We start from the raw sequence: 18,638 nt of genomic DNA on the forward strand, positions 1-18,638 counted from the left end.
CGGACCTTACTTTCCAAATAAACTAAACTCCGTCCGAACAGGCCTTGAAAGGCCCAACGGTATCGACCGGCCGCCGTGTCATCCTCAGCCCACAGGCGTCACTGGATGCGGATTTGGAGGGGTATGTAGTCATCACACCGCTCTCCCAGCCGTATGTCAGTTTAAGAGACCGGAGCCGCTACTTCTCAGTCAAGTAGCTCCTCAGTTTGCCTCACAAGGGCTGAGTTTCTCCGCTTGCTAAACAGCGCCCGGCAGACCGGATGGTCACCCATCCAAGTGCTAGCCTAGCCCGACAGGACTTAACTTCGGTGATCTGACGGGAACCGGTGTTACCACTGCGGCATGGCCGTTTACTTTCCGAATAGACCTCGTAATTAATCGTTTAAGTGTTGTGGATGGCTTTTGTGAAGCCACACCTTTGGTGCCTCGGATAACGTTCAGGTTTCGTCTAACGTTTGTAAACACTCGCACGTGGTTCCAAATTGTACACGAGAGCAACAGTTTCGGTCGCGCTGTGCTCTCAAGGGGTGCGATCGCATTCAATGGGGATGCAACCTGACAGCGTCCTTAGAGAAGGGTTGAAATGTCCGGTGGTGTCAGCAGTGTAAAAGATTGTCAAGAACGTCGCCTGCAGCTCATCGCTCGGAAAATTATCGTTTTCGACAGCGAAATGTGTGGGCGTCAACGTCTCAGGGAAAGGGATGGTTTCATTGACGTCCATTATGCCATCCCCTAACCTTTTTGTGTCGACTCTGAAGGCAGTTAGTCTGAAACGTCTTCCTCGGCCACCCATAAAAAATTCGTGTGATTTGAAGTCTGGACGTCACCTTTCTGACGTCCATCCCGGAGGTGTCAAAAGAACGGGCGGAATGTGGGTAAGAGAAAGTGTGACGGGCTTCTGTTCATGTGGCACGTCTATGGTGGCGTTGCTCAGAATTGTGGGGAAGTCTGGTGCGAATTTTACATCATTAACCCACCTTATATGAGACATGAACTTCTGAGGTCTGGCCTTTTTTCGGATGCGCCGCCACCTTGGTGCTCGAAACGTCATCGAGCTCGAGGGTGGCGTCGGAGAGTGCCGCGTTTTTCATCGTTTGTTCCCTTTTTGTTCAAACAGAAAGATAGTATTCTGTTTCCTATTTAATAAACGCCAAAGAAAAGGTCCTACTAATTTTATAATGTTGAAACATGAAAAATTAGGCTAGGGGTGGATAGTCGTTACAACCATTGAGAATCTTTTTTTTAATATCTCAGTAGCTCAACCATGACTACTATAGTAACACTAAATAAAAGAGCACCTGTTTATACACTACTGTCCATTAAAATTGCTACACCAAGAAGAAACGCAGATGATAAACGGGTATTCATTGGACAAATATATTATACTACAACTGACATGTGATTACATTTTCACGCAATTTGGGTGGATAGATCCTGAGAAATCAGTACCCAGAACAACCACCTCTGGCCGCAATAACGGCCTTGATACGCTTGGGCATTGAGTGAAAAAGAGCTTGGATGGCGTGTACGGGTACAGCTGCCCATGCAGCTTCAACACGATACCACAGTTCATCAAGAGTAATGACTGGCGTATTGCGTTGAGCCAGTTGCTCGGCCACCATTGACCAGAATTTTGAATTGATGAGAGATCTGGAGAATGTGCTGGCCATGGCAGCAGTCGAACATTTTCTGTATCCAGAAAGGCCCGTACAGGACCTGCAACATGCGGTAGTGCATTATCCTGCTGAAATGTAGGGTTTCGCAGGGATCTAATGAAGTGTAGAGCCACGGGTCGTAACACATCTGAAATGTAACGTCCACTGTTCAAAGTGCCTTCAATGCGAACAAGAGGTGACCGAGACGTGTAACCAATGGCACCCCATACCATCACGCAGGGTGATACGCCAGTATGGCGATGACGAATAGACGCTTCCAATGTGCGTTCACCGCGATGTCGCCAAACACGGATGCGACCATCATGATGATGTAAACAGAACCTGGATTCATCCGAAAAAGTTAAGTTTTGGCATTAGTGCACCCCGGTTAGTTGCTGAGTACACTATCGCAGGCGCTCCTGTCTGTGATGCAGCGTCAGGGGTAACCGCAGCCATGGTCTCAAAAATGGTTCAAATGGCTCTGAGTATTACGGCACTTAACTTCTGAGGTCGTCAGTCTCCTAGAACTTAGAACGACTTAAACCTAACTAACCTGAGGACGTCACACACATCCATGTCCGAGGCAGGATTCGAACCTGCGACCGTAGCGGACGCGCGGTTCCAGACTGTAGCGCCTAGAACCGCTCGGCCACCCCGGCCGGCGCAGCAATGGTCTCCGAGCTGATAGTCCATGCTGTTGCAAACGTCGTTCAACTGTTCGTGCAGATGGTTGTTGTCTTGCAAACGTCCTCATCTGTTGACTCAGGGATCGAGACGTGGCTGCACGATCCGTTACAGCCATGCGGATAAGATGCCTGTCATCTCGACTGCTAGTGATACGAGGCCGTTGGGATCCAGCATGGCGTTCCGTATTACCCTCCTGAACCCACCGATTCCATATTCTGCTAACAGTCTTTGGATGTCGACCAACGCGAGCAGCAATGTCGCGATACGGTAAACCGCAATCGCGATAGGCAGGAATGCGACCTTTATCAAAGTCAGAAACGTGATGGTACGCATTTCTCCTCCTTACACGAGGCATCACAACGTTTCACCAGGCAACGCCGGTCAACTGCTGTTTGTGTATGAGAAATCGGTAGGAAACTTTCCTCATGTCAGCACGTTGTAGGCGTCACCACCGGCGCTAACCTTGTGTGAATGCTCTGAAAAGCTAATTATTTGCATATCACAGCATCTTCTTCCTGTCGGTTACATTTCACGTCTGTAGCACGTCATCTTCGTGGTGTAGCAATTTTAACGGTCAGTAGTGTATTAAATTTGGATTTGTCGATCATTCTGTAAGTATCATTAAAATGGCGGATATGATTTATAACGAGTCATTATGTAGTGAAGCAGCATGTTACGTTTAGTTGTTACAATCATTCTCTAATGTATAATATAATATGAAAACTGTTTCTTTGGCATTTGTGTTTACTTATTTACAACTTTAGAACACAAGATGACGTGCCCAATAGTCTGAAAGTTGTACTAATATGGATAATTCTTGGTACATTCTGCGTCAGCTCACCGCTTGTCAAGTGTACACTGCAATCATTGCTGACCACTTGCTGACCATGACCATAGTTCCAGCCGGCCGGTGTGGCCGAGCGGTTCTAGGCGCTTCAGTCTGGAACCGCGCGACCGCTACGGTCGCAGGTTCGAATCCTGCCTCGGGCGTGGATGTGTGTGGTGTCGTTAGGTTAGTTAGGTTTAAGTAGTTCTAAGTTCTAGGGGACTGATGACCTCAGATGTTGAGTCCCATAGTGCTCAGAGCCCAGTCAACCATACTTTCAGTCATTTAACGCACACAACGGCGTCATCTTCGCCACACAAATTTGAAGACGAATGATTTGGTTGTGTCTGTTGTTATCGCAAAGTAAAGATATACTTCTTCGGTTTTTGTGCTTTTGCTTTATCTATGTGGTTGTTCTTTCTTTGGTTTGATTATTCTGATTCTACAGCTCAACAGAAAATATGAACCTGAATGCTGTCTGTCTGTCTCAATGTCTCAACGAATTGGAGAGAAAATTGAATCTGAGTAAAGTGCTTCATCATGATGGTGGAGAGTGGTGAAGGGTTTGGCGGTGGGGGGGCAGGGGAAGTTCCACACTATTATGATTGTGGTTACTTATTTCCTTGATGTACAGGATGTTGAAAGCGGTGTATTCAAAATTTTGTAGTGTCTAGAAGAGATAAAAAGAAGCACTTTTTCAAGTGGCAAAAATGTAGCATATACACCTTCTCGCTGTTAGTAGCCCATGAAAGATTTGACACTACTGATGATTAGCGACGGTGTTTAAATTGTCATGTGACGAATATTGTTTCAGAGATGCTGCTGGAATCTTCATCCGTTTACATTAATGCACAACTGGCATCTCCATGCTTATGATTGTCTGACACGCTCCAAACAATCAGGCGTTTCGCGGTTAATGTTTGGAGCTTCAGTCAAACGGGAAACCAGCACTTCCGGAGTGTTCCTCGGTGATGCGTACTCCTAACACTTCATCTCTCTCCACTAAAACAGAGGTCAAGGAAAGCATGGTGGCTATGATACTCACCCAGCCCTCCAAATCCGACAATTGGGGAAAACACTGTCTAAACGTTCTCTAACATGAACGGGATAGTGTGGTGGGGTCTGATGTTGCTGGAATCTAATCATTGCGTGGCTGCTCTCGGGACGTTCTCCAGTGTTTCCGGCAGTACTTCATGGAGAAAGATACGGTAATTTCCTCCACCGACAGTTTTAGGCAGAAGATACCGTCAAATCAGATGCTCGTGAACAGTACCAGTCCACAATGATTATGGTGGTTCACGTGAGTTGCCTTAGGATCTTCCAACTCCGATACATGGGCATTCTGGCTGCTGAATATTCCTTCACTTGTGAAGGCGGCTTCGCTAGTAAACCAAACACATGTGTGGATGTCTGGGATTTTTATTCTTTTCTGTAGATACCACCGGTGGAATTCCATGCTCTAAGGAAAGTCATCAGCTGACAGAGCTTGTACCTTATGGTATTTGAGCGGATGCTTGCCAGTCTCGTACAGGAAGCTGCCCTCAGTAGCCTTGGGGGTGTTTAGTTCATTGTGTGTGGATGGTGCGCAGGTGCTGGGTCTGTCCTCAAGTCGCTGTCAACACACCTGCCTCAAACAGAACAGCTCGCACATTGCGAGGTCTGCCAGTTTCCCTTTCGTCTCGCCTAAACGATACAGTTTCACGAAGACGGCCATCAAGTCTTTGAAATGTGGCATGATTTGGTAAACTCCTCCGTGGAAATCGTTCTGCATACAGGGGCATGACAAGTAACAGGGTTATAGTGTAATCGGCTAGGGTCTATCAAGAACCGAGTACAAAATTTCATGTAAACATCACAAGCAATAGTAATGTAATTTTATGTACTTTAAATATTATTTTCTCAAAGTATTTTTTATGGCGTGAGAATTTTTCTCTTGAATCTGTGCGTCTTTTACGCCTTGTGAGTGTAGTCTCATCATAAATATGTTTGGCATGTTAATCATCTGTTCTCGGGTTTTATCTGTGTTAATGGCTGTGTAATCATTTTAGGTAACTCTGTGGATTTTCTGATGAAGAGGCCTATAGTCGGTGTTGAAACCAGTGTAAGTAAAGTCTTTATTACACATATAATATAATGTAATTGTTTATCCACGGATGTGTAGATGAGTAGAAGTAATAAAAAAATTCACTTCCTAATGGTAAGATGCAATCGTTTTGCAGACCAGATTCCAATGTCAACGTGTTGCATACGAAGGGGTCCAAACAACTGTGAAAGTTGGCCTTAGAGAAGTCCAGCTTCAAACATGGATTTCTGTTCAGATGAGTATAGGATAATATCAACAACAGCGGAAAATGGTATAACGGGAGTAGGATTCGTTATGAGTAGGAAGGTAAGTCAAAGAGTCAGCTACTGTGAGCAGTTTAAGGATAGCCTCATCAGAATCGACAACAAACCAGCACCGACAACAACAGTAAAAGTACACATGCCGACGTCGCAAGGAGTAAATGAAGACATAGAGAAAGTATAAATAAGAGGATACTGAATAATTCAGTATGTAAAGTAAGATGAAAATCTAACAATCATGAGGTACTGGGATGCGATTGTAGGGAAGGAGTAGAAGAAAGGGTTACAGAAGAGTATGGGTTTGGTAGTATGAACGAGAAAGGATAAAGACTAATTGAGTTATGCAATAAATTTCAGCAATTAATAGCGAATAAGAATCACAAGACGAGGAAACATACTTGGAAAAGGCCGGGAGATACGGGAAGATTCCAGTTGTGCTACATCATGGACAGGCAGAGATTCTGAAATCAGATATTGGATTGTAAGGCGTATTCTGTAGCAGATACAGACTCAGATCACAATTTAGTGATGATGAAGAACAGGCTGAAGTTCAAGAGACTAGTCAGGATGAATTAACACGCAAACAAGTGGGGTACGGAAGAAGTAAGGAATAACGCTTGAAGTTATCTGAAGCCGTAGATACTGCGATAATAAGTAGCTCAGTAGCCATTTCAGTTGAAGAGGATTAGAAATCTCAGACAAGACCAATCACAGAACTTGGAAAGAAAAACATAGGTACAACGATGGTAATTGCGAAGAAATCATGGGAAAAGAGCAAATACTTGTTGTTCGACGAAAGAAGGAAGTACAAAAATGTTCAGAGACATTCAGGAAAACAGAAATGCAAGTCACATAGAAATGAATGAAATAGGATGTGCAGCAAAGCCAAGGCGAAATGGCTGCATGAGAAATGCGAAGAAATAGAAAAAGAATTGATTGACAGAAGAATTACTCAGCATATAGAAAAGAAAAAAAAAAAAAAGCATGGGCTGTGGTTGTACGAGTGCAATGGAAATTTCACTGTCAGATGCAGGGGAGAGAGCGGGCGGGGGATAAGGACACACTGAAGGTCTCTATCAGTGGGATGACGTGTCTGGTGACGTGATAGACGAATAAAAAGGAGTCGACGGGGAAGAGGTAGAGGATCCACTATTAGAATCAGAAGTTAAGAGACCATTGGAAGAACTGAGATTAAAGAAGGCAGAAGGGATAGATACCACTGCATCGAAATTTCTGAACTCACTGGAAGAACGGGCAACAAAACGACTGTTCACGTTGGTGTGTAGAATGTATGAGACTGGCGATATACCATCAGACTTTCGGAAAAATATCATCCGCACAGTTCTGAAAACAACAAGAGGCGACAAATGAGAGAATTATGGCACAATCAGATTAACAGCCCATGCACTCAAGTCGCTGACGAAAATAATATACAGAAGAATGGGAAAGAAAATTGAGGATCTGTTCGATGACGATCAGTTTTGTACTAAGAAACATAAAGGCACCAGAGAGGCAGTTCTGACGTTGCGGTTGACAATGGAAGCAAGACTGAAGAAGAATCAAGAGATGTCCATAGGATTTGTCGATCTCGAAAAGTCATTTGACAATGTAAAATGGTGCAAGATTTCTAAAATTCTAAGAAAAATAGGGTAAGCCGTAGGAAAAGACAGGTAATATACAATACGTACAAGGACCAGGATGGAGTCAAAAGGATGGAAGATCAAGAACGAAGTGCTCGGTTTGAAAAGGGTCGAAGGCAGGGGTGTAGTCTTTGGCCTCTCATGTATAGTTTTAACATCGAAGAAGCAATGACGAAAATAAAAGAAAGTTTCAAGAGCAGGATTAAAATTGAGCGTGGAAAGATGTAAATGATGACACTGCTTTTCTCAGTGGAAGAGAAGAACAATTAAAGGATCTGTTGATTGGAATGAATCGTCTAATGGGAACAGAATATGCATTAAGAGTAAATAGAAGAAAGAGGAAAGTAATGTGGAGCAGCAGAAATGAGGACAGCCAGAAACTTAACACCAGAATTGGGGATCACGATGTTGAAGAAGTTAAAAGATTTTCCTACCTAGGTAGCAAAATAACGCATGATGGGCAGAGCACGGAGAACGTAAAAAGCAGACTAGCAGTGGCAAAATGGGCACTCCTCGCCTTGGTAATTCTACTAGTATCAAGGAAGATATTTCTGGGAGCGGACGTTCACATGTAGTGAAACGTGAACTGTTGAATAACCAAACAAAAGAGAATCGAAGAATTTGAGATGTGGTGCTACAAAAGAATGGTGAAAATTAAAGAGGTTCTTCACAGAATCAGCGGAGAAAGGGATATATAAAAAACTCTAACAAGAAGAAGAAATAGGATGATAGACCACCTGTAAAGAGATCAGGGAATAAGTTCCGTGGCAGTATGGGGAGCTGTAGAGAGTGAAAATTGTAGAGGAAGATAGAGATTGAAATACATCCAGCAAATAATTGAGAATGTAGTTTTCAAAGGCTACTATGAGACGAGAAGGTTAGCAAAGGAGAGGAATTCTTAGCGGTCCGCATCAAACAAGTCCGAAGACTAATGACTCAAAAAAAAATGTATGTGTATGTGTAACTATTTCTCTGTAGCTTTAACCACAATATCCGATTTTGGCTTCATTTGGCTCACTGCTTATGGGTGTTTTAATATTTATCCACTTTAAAGTAGCACCGAAGTAAGCGACCGGATGAAGACCGCTAGTGTGCGCCATTATGAAGCACTCAACTCTGAATTTCATTGGTACAATTTCTTTGAGTACAATAGACGGGAGTAAATTTTCGACGTACACTTCTCGAAGAAGGGTCTTCGAACATCGGAGAGCTACCTGCTAGAGTACTTGCAGTCAAAGGAGTTAAAAACCTGTGCAGGTGGCAATGAGCGTCAGAATCTGGGCTGTAGGAAACGACCTCTACAAGAACGACAGAATTTTGAGGAAGAGCTGCCTCCCATACCCGGATGTGTGTCGACAGTTGGTTACTGGTGCGCGGATACGAGGGTTGCATCGACCCATTGTCCAGGCGCCGTGCCCCCGTCAGGCTTGACATGGGGCAGGCAACAGCTCCGTACCATAGGAACAGCTTTTAAATTTCCCCCTGACATAAGAAACAGATTATTCCTTGGGACAATCCATTTTATTTTCGCTTTTCTGTAATAAATGTTGATGAATCTACACTGCTAGCTATTAAATTGCCACAACACATAGGCGGTATGCAACGGACGTGAAGCCGGAACAGATGTATTACACGCTTGGATATTCAGATAATTAGCATTTCAGCACTACCTATCGCCTTCTATATCCATATCCATGTTAATATCACGAATACGAAAGTAACTCTGTTACGCTATCATGACTAAACTCCTGAACGGATTTTGATAAAATTTGTATTGAGATAACTTGAATGCTGAGAAGAAACATAAGCTACTTAAGAAAGTGTGTAACGTAACATATTTATTGATTTCAAATGTGTATGGAACAATAATTACTCCCTGAGAAAGCTATTTACTTTATGACTTTCGAATTTTCTCGTATTTCCTTCTATCCTGCGAGGAGTTCCTTGAAAAATTAAGCTGATTCTTGTTGTATTGTTTTCTGCGTTTACTTAAACTCATGCACTGACTTTTTTTGGGTTCATAAACAATTATTTTTATCTGTTATTACTTTTACGTTGTAATTTAATGTACTGACTCTTTCCATGACCTTGGAGATTTGCTCCTCAATATGGTCCTACGGAATTTGACGTATAAATAAATAAATTTGTGAAAATCCTGTAATTGGCTAATATCTTCTACTTAATATGATTCAACGTAATCACTACAATTCTCATTGAGTTCTCAACGTTTTTAATCTATACTAGCATACTAATACCAGTATCTTTAATTGCGGAAGTAGCTCTGTCCCGTTTTCACTACTGTACCGCTGAAACGATTAGGACGATATTTGGTGTGATGCCAGCTTGAACCCTGAGAAAGACCATGGGATACTTTATAAATCTGTACATTTTTGTGTATTATTAACATTTTTAAATATAGTATACGTGAATGGGATGCAGACGAAGCTGGCGCCATTGTCGGCGACTCTTACTTTTTACAGATTATTCCGTGACAGTGCAAATCCAATGTTACTGTGCTCGTGGTTTGTAATACAGAGTTGTTATGCCACCTGGAATTGCTGGAGAGTTTTGACGTTCTACGAGAGCTCAAGCTACGAAAGTTACTCGAATCCAGCAAACCTCAGAGCAATCTCATGTCCACCAGAACCTGGGTGAAGAAAGTTAGGTGGCCTTAAGATCTACTGAGACACTAGAACAGTCTCAAGCCCGTCGCATGTTAGAAGCTGAGCGTCATGCGTCTGTTATAGCTTCCAAGGAGCTTGAGGAATTACAACGACGGCGTAATACACCGAAGAGCCAAAGAAACTGGTAGACCTGCATAGTATCGTCCAGGGCCCCCGCGAGCACACAGAAGTGGCGCAACACGACGTGGCATGGTCTCGACTAATGTATGAAACAGTGATGGAGGAAGCTGACACACTGAATCCAGCAGGGCTGTCTATAAACCCGTAAGGGTACGAGGGAGTGGAGATCTCTTCCGAACAGCACGTTGCAAGGCATCCCAGATATGCTCAATAATGTTCATGTCTGGGACGTTTGGTGCCTATTGGAAGAATTTAAACTCAGACGAGTGTTTCTGGAGCCGCTCTGTAGCAATTCTGGACGCGTGGGGTGTCGCGCTGTCCTGCTGGAATTTCCCAAGTTCGCCGGAATGCACAGTGGTCATGATCAGCCAGGATGCTTACGTACGTGTCACCTGTCAGGGTCGTATCTAGACCTATCAGGGGTCCCATCTCACTCCAAATGAACACGCCACACACCATTACAGAGCCCCCCCCCCCCCCCCTGCTGACATGCATGGTCCATGGATTGATGAGGTTGTCTCCATACCCGTACACGTCCATCCACTCGATACAATTTGAAACGAGACTCGTCCGACCAGGCAACATGTTTGCAGTTATCATTAGTCCAATGTCGGTGTTGATGGGCCCAGGCGAGGCGTAAAGCTGTGCGTCGTGCAGTCATCAAGGGCACACGAGTGGGTCTTTGGCTCCGAAAGCTCATATCGATGATGTGTCGCTGAATGGTTCACACGCTGAGACTTGCTGATGGCCCAGCATTGCAATTTGCAGCAATTTGCAGGAGGGTGGCACTTCTGTCACGCTGAACGATTCTCTTTAGTCGTCGTTGGTGCCATTCGTGCAGGATCTTTTTCCGGCGGCGGAGATGTCGGAGGTTTGATGTTTTACCGGATTCGTGATATTCACGGTAATGGGAATGAGCGTTTGGCGGCATTGACCGGGAGGCCCCTTACGGGGCAGTTCCGGCCGCCTTGGTGCAGGTCTTGTTACATTCGACGCCACATTGGGCGACCTGCACGCCGGATGGGGATGAAATGATGATGAAGACAACACAACACCCAGACCCTGAGCGGCGAAAATCCCTGATCCAGTCGGGAATCAAACCCAGACCCGTACGACGGCAATCCGTCACGCTGACCACTCAGGTACCGGGGCGGACATATTCACGGTACACTCGTGAAATGGTCGTACGGGAGAATCCCCACTTCATAGCTGCCTCGGAGACGCTGTCTCCCATCGCTAGTGCGCCGGCTATAACACCATGATCAAACTCACTTAAATGTTGAATACATGCCATTATAGCAGCGGTAACCGATCTATCTACTGCGGCCGGCATTTGTTGTCTTACACAGGCGTTGCCGACCGCAGAGCCATATTCTGCCTGTTTATATATCTCTGTATTTGAATACGCATACCTACACCAGTTTTTTTTTTTTTTTTTTTTTTTTTTTTTTTTTTTTTTTTTTTTTTTTTGCGCTTCACTGTATAAAAGCTGTACGACACACAGATAGTCTTAACTTGACGTAAGGAACAGTGGAGTCTTTTGGTGAGGCTGCATACTGAGGCTGTTCTACGTGAGCCTCAGTAACCCGTAAAAGATCTATTTCCGCAGGAATGTAGTGAATCGAGGCATTTTTAAATATCGTTAGAAAATATAATGTATGCTTCCAGATTCGACATACAGCAAAATAAGAGAAAAAACATTCATCATGTACCTACATACGGGCACTGCTTGCATCTTTTACATATACATTTCTACATCACTATATACACAGACATCTCGTAAAATTACTAACTTACTTACCCATCATCGTTAATCATAACAAAACTACCCATACGCGAGCGAAGCAGCGTGTAAGAGCTAGTTCAGAATACACGAAAAGACTGCGTAGCAGGTTTCTCACTCAGAAATTGCACAGGCGTCTAGAGGCACGTGTACGAATTTGACAGCCAAGGATCTTACCATTTCAAGAACGCAGTTTTCAGATTCTGCTCGAATTAGTCGGGATCCCACAAATGCCGTCAATGGGATCAGAACGGCCGCACTAAGCACGATGCAGAATTGCAATGGTCCCACGCGACTAGCGCCCAGGAGGAAAGGCACATTGTTCGCTCGGCTCTGCTGTATCTTTCCGCCATGCCACTTACTTTGAGCATCTACTTGTTCGTAGCACGGTAAATAGGCACAGCAACAATAGTACGAACGTTCTTCAGAACAACGGACTGTAAGCACGACGACCTTTGTTAAGGCTTCCTTTGACGTGGCAGCAGAGAGAGGCACACCGGCAATGGTGCGTCCAACAATGCTGGGTATAGAAGGGCCACAACGCCGCCTTTTCAGGCAAATCCTTATCCTGCTTACAACATTACGATGGGCATATCTTTTTGTGCAGACTAATAGTTGAACGAATGTTGTGAGATGGTATTCCTCCTCTTCATACGGCCCCAGCGCCTAATTTGATGGTACAGAGTGCTATTAATTACCCAACACGATTACCTCTGGTTCGCACTGCCTTTATTTTTGGAGCAGACATCATAATTCTTACTTGTTAATTCCTGGGGCTGTTTCCTATTTATGTTTCTGAACAAGATAACGCAGTATTACATGTTTCCTCTGCTGTCCTGACTTCCGCCGATGCAGAGGTTGTTCTGCTAGTGCCCTGCCAGCGCGTTCTCCAGATCCCTCATCCACTGAAAACATCTGGTCATGGATTGCCGAGAAACTGGCACGCCACCATTCGTCAGCCACTATGGTTACGGAACTGCGGCATGGAATTTGGAGGGTTAAAATAGGACGAAGCTATGCAAAAATTTCATTTCAATCACCAACACATTTACTGCATGAAGCATTAAAAATAGATGAAGACAATAGAATTACTCGTAATCAAGGTTTCCTTAACCATAAGGTTGGTTTGATACTGCATCGTTTTACCTGGAGCTGACTTTTCCTTCCCATGAGTTTGAAACAGACTTACCTATCCTCACCTATTTCGTTGCAGGGGCAGGGAGCAGTGCTGAGAGGGGGCGGAGGGGTGTCCAGTTTAACACAGACTTCAAACGACGGTACAACTTTATTTAACGCGACATTTGGAACTCACTGCCGCGGTCGAAAAAATCCGATATTTTTTCGTCATCCGTATTCTGACGGCTTTCATGCGGTCTACCATTATTTGCTTTCCTATTCGAATATCTCCATCTCAGGTCTGCACTTGTATCCAAAGTCTTCAGTTAATTGATGCATACATTCCAACAACTTTCTTCCCCTACAAATTTTTCTCGTACAGCGTCCTTGAATATCGAAAAAGCTCCTCTCTAATGCTTAAGAGATGTCCCGTCTTTTACCTAGTATTTTCCATATTTTTCATTCCTCATACATTATGTGGAGACCTCCTCACTTTTTACCACTCGTGTTACTTGCCAGCGTCCTTCCGCAACGAACCTCAAAACCTTTATTTATCTTCCTTTCTGGTTTCAGGAAGTGAGCAACTGGGGATCGAAGCAGCATGGAATGACGTACCCTTTATTTGCCACCCAAGCTCACTTCAACTCGGTCCCCAAGCGGTTACAGCCGTTTTCGCTGGCACAGATGATAGGTCTGTTTACTAAGTTTAGCGCCGTGTACACGCCCAATCCACCTACAGATTTAATCACGTATTACCCCAACTATACCGTAAGCGCACCATAAGTAAAATGTCTTCATTTGGTGTTCCGTTGTTGCGCTTAGAAAAGATATTGATCTAAGATGTGGAACAATTTTCCACTTTGTACCACAAGCACCCTGTTTAGCTCACACGTGCCCGTGTCATACTTCAACTATGCCAGTATAATTTCATATTTCGGAAATAATATTCAAGGACACTTATAGTGGAAAGCAGTATACCGAAGAGACTACGGAGCGTGCATAATGTTATAGAAACAAAGAAACATGTGAAACAGGAACACGATTAATACAACTTGTTCTGGCGTAACCAGAAGCGCCGGAACGAAGATGAAGAACGCAAGAGAAGAGAAGGCGGTGAGACGACGTCGGGAAATGGCGCGCTGACTAGGACCGCACCACGACAGCAGCGGCCTCTGCAGGTGGAGAACATAAGCGCCGCTCATGCCAGCCTCGGCTGCTCAGTATTCGTTCAGTATTCGGACAGTACTTGCACGACCTAGCAGAGAGTGCTACGATAGCAGTGACGTGTGATCCATATCAATTGCTTGTATGAACATTGTACATAGCTAAGGACATTTATTTGCATGTCTCCCTTCGCTTGCGAACACTTGTTGTAAATATAAGTTAAGCACTGTCATTCTTCTTATTTGTAATAAAAACTATTAATGTGATTTTGCTTCAGTTGTTGTATAACATTCTGAGAACACAGCATCCCTTAAACACCCTGTACGGGACGAGTGGGCAGGAACCCACACAACTTCACAACTTTGGAGCACCATTAACCTGAGAAACACTACAGCTGCTCGACGGATGCACCAAATTTGTGAAATGTTTCCAGGATAAGTGTGTGCCATCCCTCATGCATTACAGCCCTCACTGATGGAGGGGTATGGAAACTGCTGCCAAATTTTCGCCCTGAAAACGTCCACAGTTGCCAGGTAGTCTTTTTGGAACAGTGAGCGAACGAAGGTGAACCCCATACACAATCTCACTGGAATCAGCTGTGCCTATAGCTCAAATACAATGACTGTGAGTGAAACATTGTACGGCGGCGGTCAGTCTTGTCGGCATACAGGTGGAAAGTCTTGAAAAGACTCTTTCGTCTTCAGTACCTACAAAACAGACATCACAGCGAGGACGTGGCGCTCGAGGAAGAGTTACAAGGGCTGGAGGATGGCACCTACCACTCGACTGACTGAAACGTCAATCACAGAGTTAATTTAATGTAAGAGCAAGTGGTCACTTGCTATCTTGGAAGACCATCGCCAGATAAAATGTCCAAATAATCTGTTGCTCTTGAGAAATAACAACAAGGACATCAGTATGTATTACGCTCGTCCTCGTACTCTCCTGCTGAAATAAGCACGTCCATTTGTTACAGATGATATACGGTGCCACCGGACGTAATATCTCGTGGGTCCTAAAAGCAAGCCAGCCGGAGTGGCCGAGCGGTTCTAGGCGCCACAGTCTGGAGCCGAGCGACCGCTACGGTCGCAGGTTCGAATCCTGCCTCGGACATGGATGTGTGTGTTGTCCTTAGGTTAGTTAGGTTTAAGTAGTTCTAAGTTCTAAGGGACTGATGACCACAGCAGTCCCATAGTGCTCAGAGCCATTTGAACCATTTGAACCTAAAAGCAAAACAACGAAAAAAATAACATCCGTGAACTGTACACGAAAGAAGTTTCAAAAAAAATGGTTCAAATGGTTCTGAGCGCTATGGGACTTAACTGCTGTGGTCATTAGTCCCCTAGAACTTAGAACTACTTAAACCTAACTAACCTAAGGACATCACACACTTAAGAGGTAGAGATTATGATACGAAACTTTTCAGACGTGAAAATCAGTGGAAATGAGTTACATATATGAGATGGAATTCCTTTATACTTCACAGAACTGGCAGGAACGGAGAGAAGAATGTGACTGATTGAACCGTTCAGCAGGTTTGAGATGCATTTTCAATCAGCGCTGTTGGTGGTGCATTGATCTGAGGCGGCAGAGCACCGGATTAGAACGTCGTTCCGGTCGCAGTTTTAACTTCTCACTCACAAATGTTTTTTGCCGAATCACCGGATGGTGTGATTTGTTATATCTGCGCTGAAAATACTTCAGACACTCTGTTTTCACCTCAGATCCGGAAGTACGGTAAAAGCTAAAGCTCCGTCTAGTGACTCTGTCGTGACATTTAATACCGCCGGCGCCGTGTCTTCCTCTGCCACTGAGGTCATTCGGAGGCGGTACGGAGGGACACGTGGCTATCGCACCGCTCTTTCACCCGTTGACAGCTTCACAGATTTGGGACCGCTGTCTCTCACTCAAGTATATCCTCAGCTGGCCTCAATTGGCCTCTGCTCCTACTAAGGAAAATTGCCTGACAGTATTGCAAATTTAACCCGGGGCTTCCTCATAGCACAGAAGGACAATGATAACTTCAAAAATGTATGAAATCTACCTCTTGCTAATCCTCCGTACGAGCTCTAAATCCTCAAATTTTAACGTCACCCTCATTTTGTCAGATACACGTGGGCAGACGTAGTAGCGTCCATGACTCTTATTGCAATTTACGCTCTCGTATTTACACATAGCCTGTTAATTGATTCTTCCGTCGCTTCTTGCTAGAAGATCATAACTATACATGAAAAGCACAATGTTGTTTGTGTTCTACGGGATAAGTTATCTGTGACACCATTGCAGTGAGACACTCTTGCACTGATTCAACAAACCTGCGACGAAACGTCGAACATTCCTTAAAACGTATTCTCTCTCCACTATTTAGACCGAAATGCGTCAGCCACTAAAATGCCGACGTGTTTCATAACTTGACCCACATTAAGTCCCCATACCCTAGAAGGCAGACGAGAGCTACATAAATGAAGAAATGACTGGCGTTTGATGGTCTTGAAGCCGTGTTTCCCATTCTTTTTCATCTATCAGTCTCGTAATCATGGTTGATTTCCTCTTTCAGCGACTTTTAGTAATCCTGCCAACTTTTTCAAAGGACCTGTGCAGTATATGTCCGATTCTGAGTCTGCACGAACAAATCTGTGGACAGCGAAGTTTGAGAAACTTTAAAAGCTTTATCCTACCCAGCTTGGCAATAAAATGTAACATTAAAAGTCTGTGGGAGGGAACGGACAGCGGAGAGGAAGAGGGCGCGCCAGCGGTCAAGGGGCACTTGTTTTCTCGCACAGTCTGGAAAGGACACATGGCGAGTCGGTCCAGCACAGGTATACATGAGAACCCGTGTGTCGTTGGCAGCTATGCTCTGTACTTATATATTTCATAACGATTTCTCAATATTTTAAAGAGACCGTCTTTTCCTTCGTGCACTGAAAGAGTGTTTTGCCTACCATTTTTCTCTAACTTAGCAATTTAGTTATCCGATATCATTCCAGATAGACATGAAGCCCATGCCTACTACAGTAGTATAAGTTTATATGCCAACTAGCTCTGCAGATGATGAGAAAATTGATGAAATTTGTGATGAGATAAAATAAACTATTCAGGTAGTGAAGGGAGACGAAAATTTAATATTCATGGGTGACTGGAATTCGAGAGTAGGAAAAGGGAGAGAAGGAAACATAGTAGGTGAATATGGATTGGGGGTAAGAAATGAAAGAGGAAGCCGTCTGGTAGAATTTTGCACTCAATCATAGCTAACACTTGGTTCAAGAATCATAAAAGAAGGTTGTATACATGGAAGAATCCTGGAGATACTAGAAAGTATCAGATAGATTATATAATGGTAAGACAGAGATTTAGGAACCAGGTTTTAAATTGTAAGACTTTTCCAGGGGCAGATGTGGAATCTGACCACAATCTATTGGTTACGAACTGTAGATTAAAACTGAAGAAACTGCAAAAAGGTGGGAATTTAAGGAGATGGGACGTGGATAAACTGACTAAACCAGAGGTTGTACAGTTTCAGGGAGAGCATAAGGGAACAATTGACAGGAATGGGGGAAAGAAATACAGTAGAAGAAGAATGGGTAGCTCTGAGGGATGAAATAGTAAAGGCAGCAGAGGATCAAGTAGGTAAAAAGACGAGGGCTTGTAGAAATCCTTGGGTAACAGAAGAAATATTGAATTTAATTGATTAAAGGAGAAAATATAAAAATGAAGTAAATGAAGCAGGCAAAAACAAATACAAACGTCTCAAAAATGAGATCGACAGGAAGTGCAAAATGGCTAAGCAGGCATGGCTAGGGGACAAATGTAAGGATGCAGAGGCTTATCTCACTAGTGGAAAGATAGATACTGCCTACGGGAAAATTAAAGAGCCCTTTGGAGAAAGGAGAGCCACTTGTATGAATATCAAGAGCTGAGATGGAAACCCAGTTCTAAGCAAAGAACGGAAAGCAGAAGGTTGGAAGGAGTATATAGAGGCTCTATACAAGGGCGATGTACTTGAGGACAATATTATGTAAATGGAGGAGGATTTAGATGAAGATGAAATGGGAGATACGAAACTGCCTGAAGTGTTTGACAGAGCACTGAAAGACCTGAGTCGAAACAAGGCCCCCGGAGCAGGCAACTTTCCATTACAACAACTGACGCCCTTGGGAGAGCTAGTCCTGACAAGACTCTACCATCTGGTGAGCAAGATGTATGAGACAGGCAACATGTCCTCAGACTTCAAAAAGAATATAATAATTCCATTCCTGAAGAAAGCAGGGGTTGACAGATGTGAAAAGTACCGAACTATCAGTTTAATAAGTCACAGCTGCAAAATTCTTTACAGACGAATGGAAAAACTGGTAGAACCTAACTCGGGGAAGATCAGTTTGGATTCCGTAGAAATGTTGGAGCACGTGAGGCAATACTGAGCTGACGACTTATCTTAGAAGAAAGGTTAAGGAAAGGCAAACCTACGTTTCTAGCATTTGTAGACTTAGAGAAAGCTTTTGACAATACTCTCTTTCAAATTCTAAAGGTGGCAGGGGTAAAATACAGGGAGCGAAAGGCTATTTACAATTTGTACAGAAACCAGATGGCAGTTGTAAGAGTCAAGAGGCAAGAAAGGGAAGC

General features: G+C 43.9%; 1 pseudogene; it reads right to left on the reverse strand.

The window, feature by feature from the left end:
• Positions 1 to 236: 236 nt before the first annotated feature.
• On the reverse strand, positions 237 to 354 carry LOC124799506 (annotated as a pseudogene).
• Positions 355 to 18,638: the final 18,284 nt, after the last annotated feature.

The sequence above is a fragment of the Schistocerca piceifrons genome, chromosome 5, assembly GCF_021461385.2.
Source record: "Schistocerca piceifrons isolate TAMUIC-IGC-003096 chromosome 5, iqSchPice1.1, whole genome shotgun sequence".
Classification (NCBI taxonomy): domain Eukaryota; kingdom Metazoa; phylum Arthropoda; class Insecta; order Orthoptera; family Acrididae; genus Schistocerca; species Schistocerca piceifrons.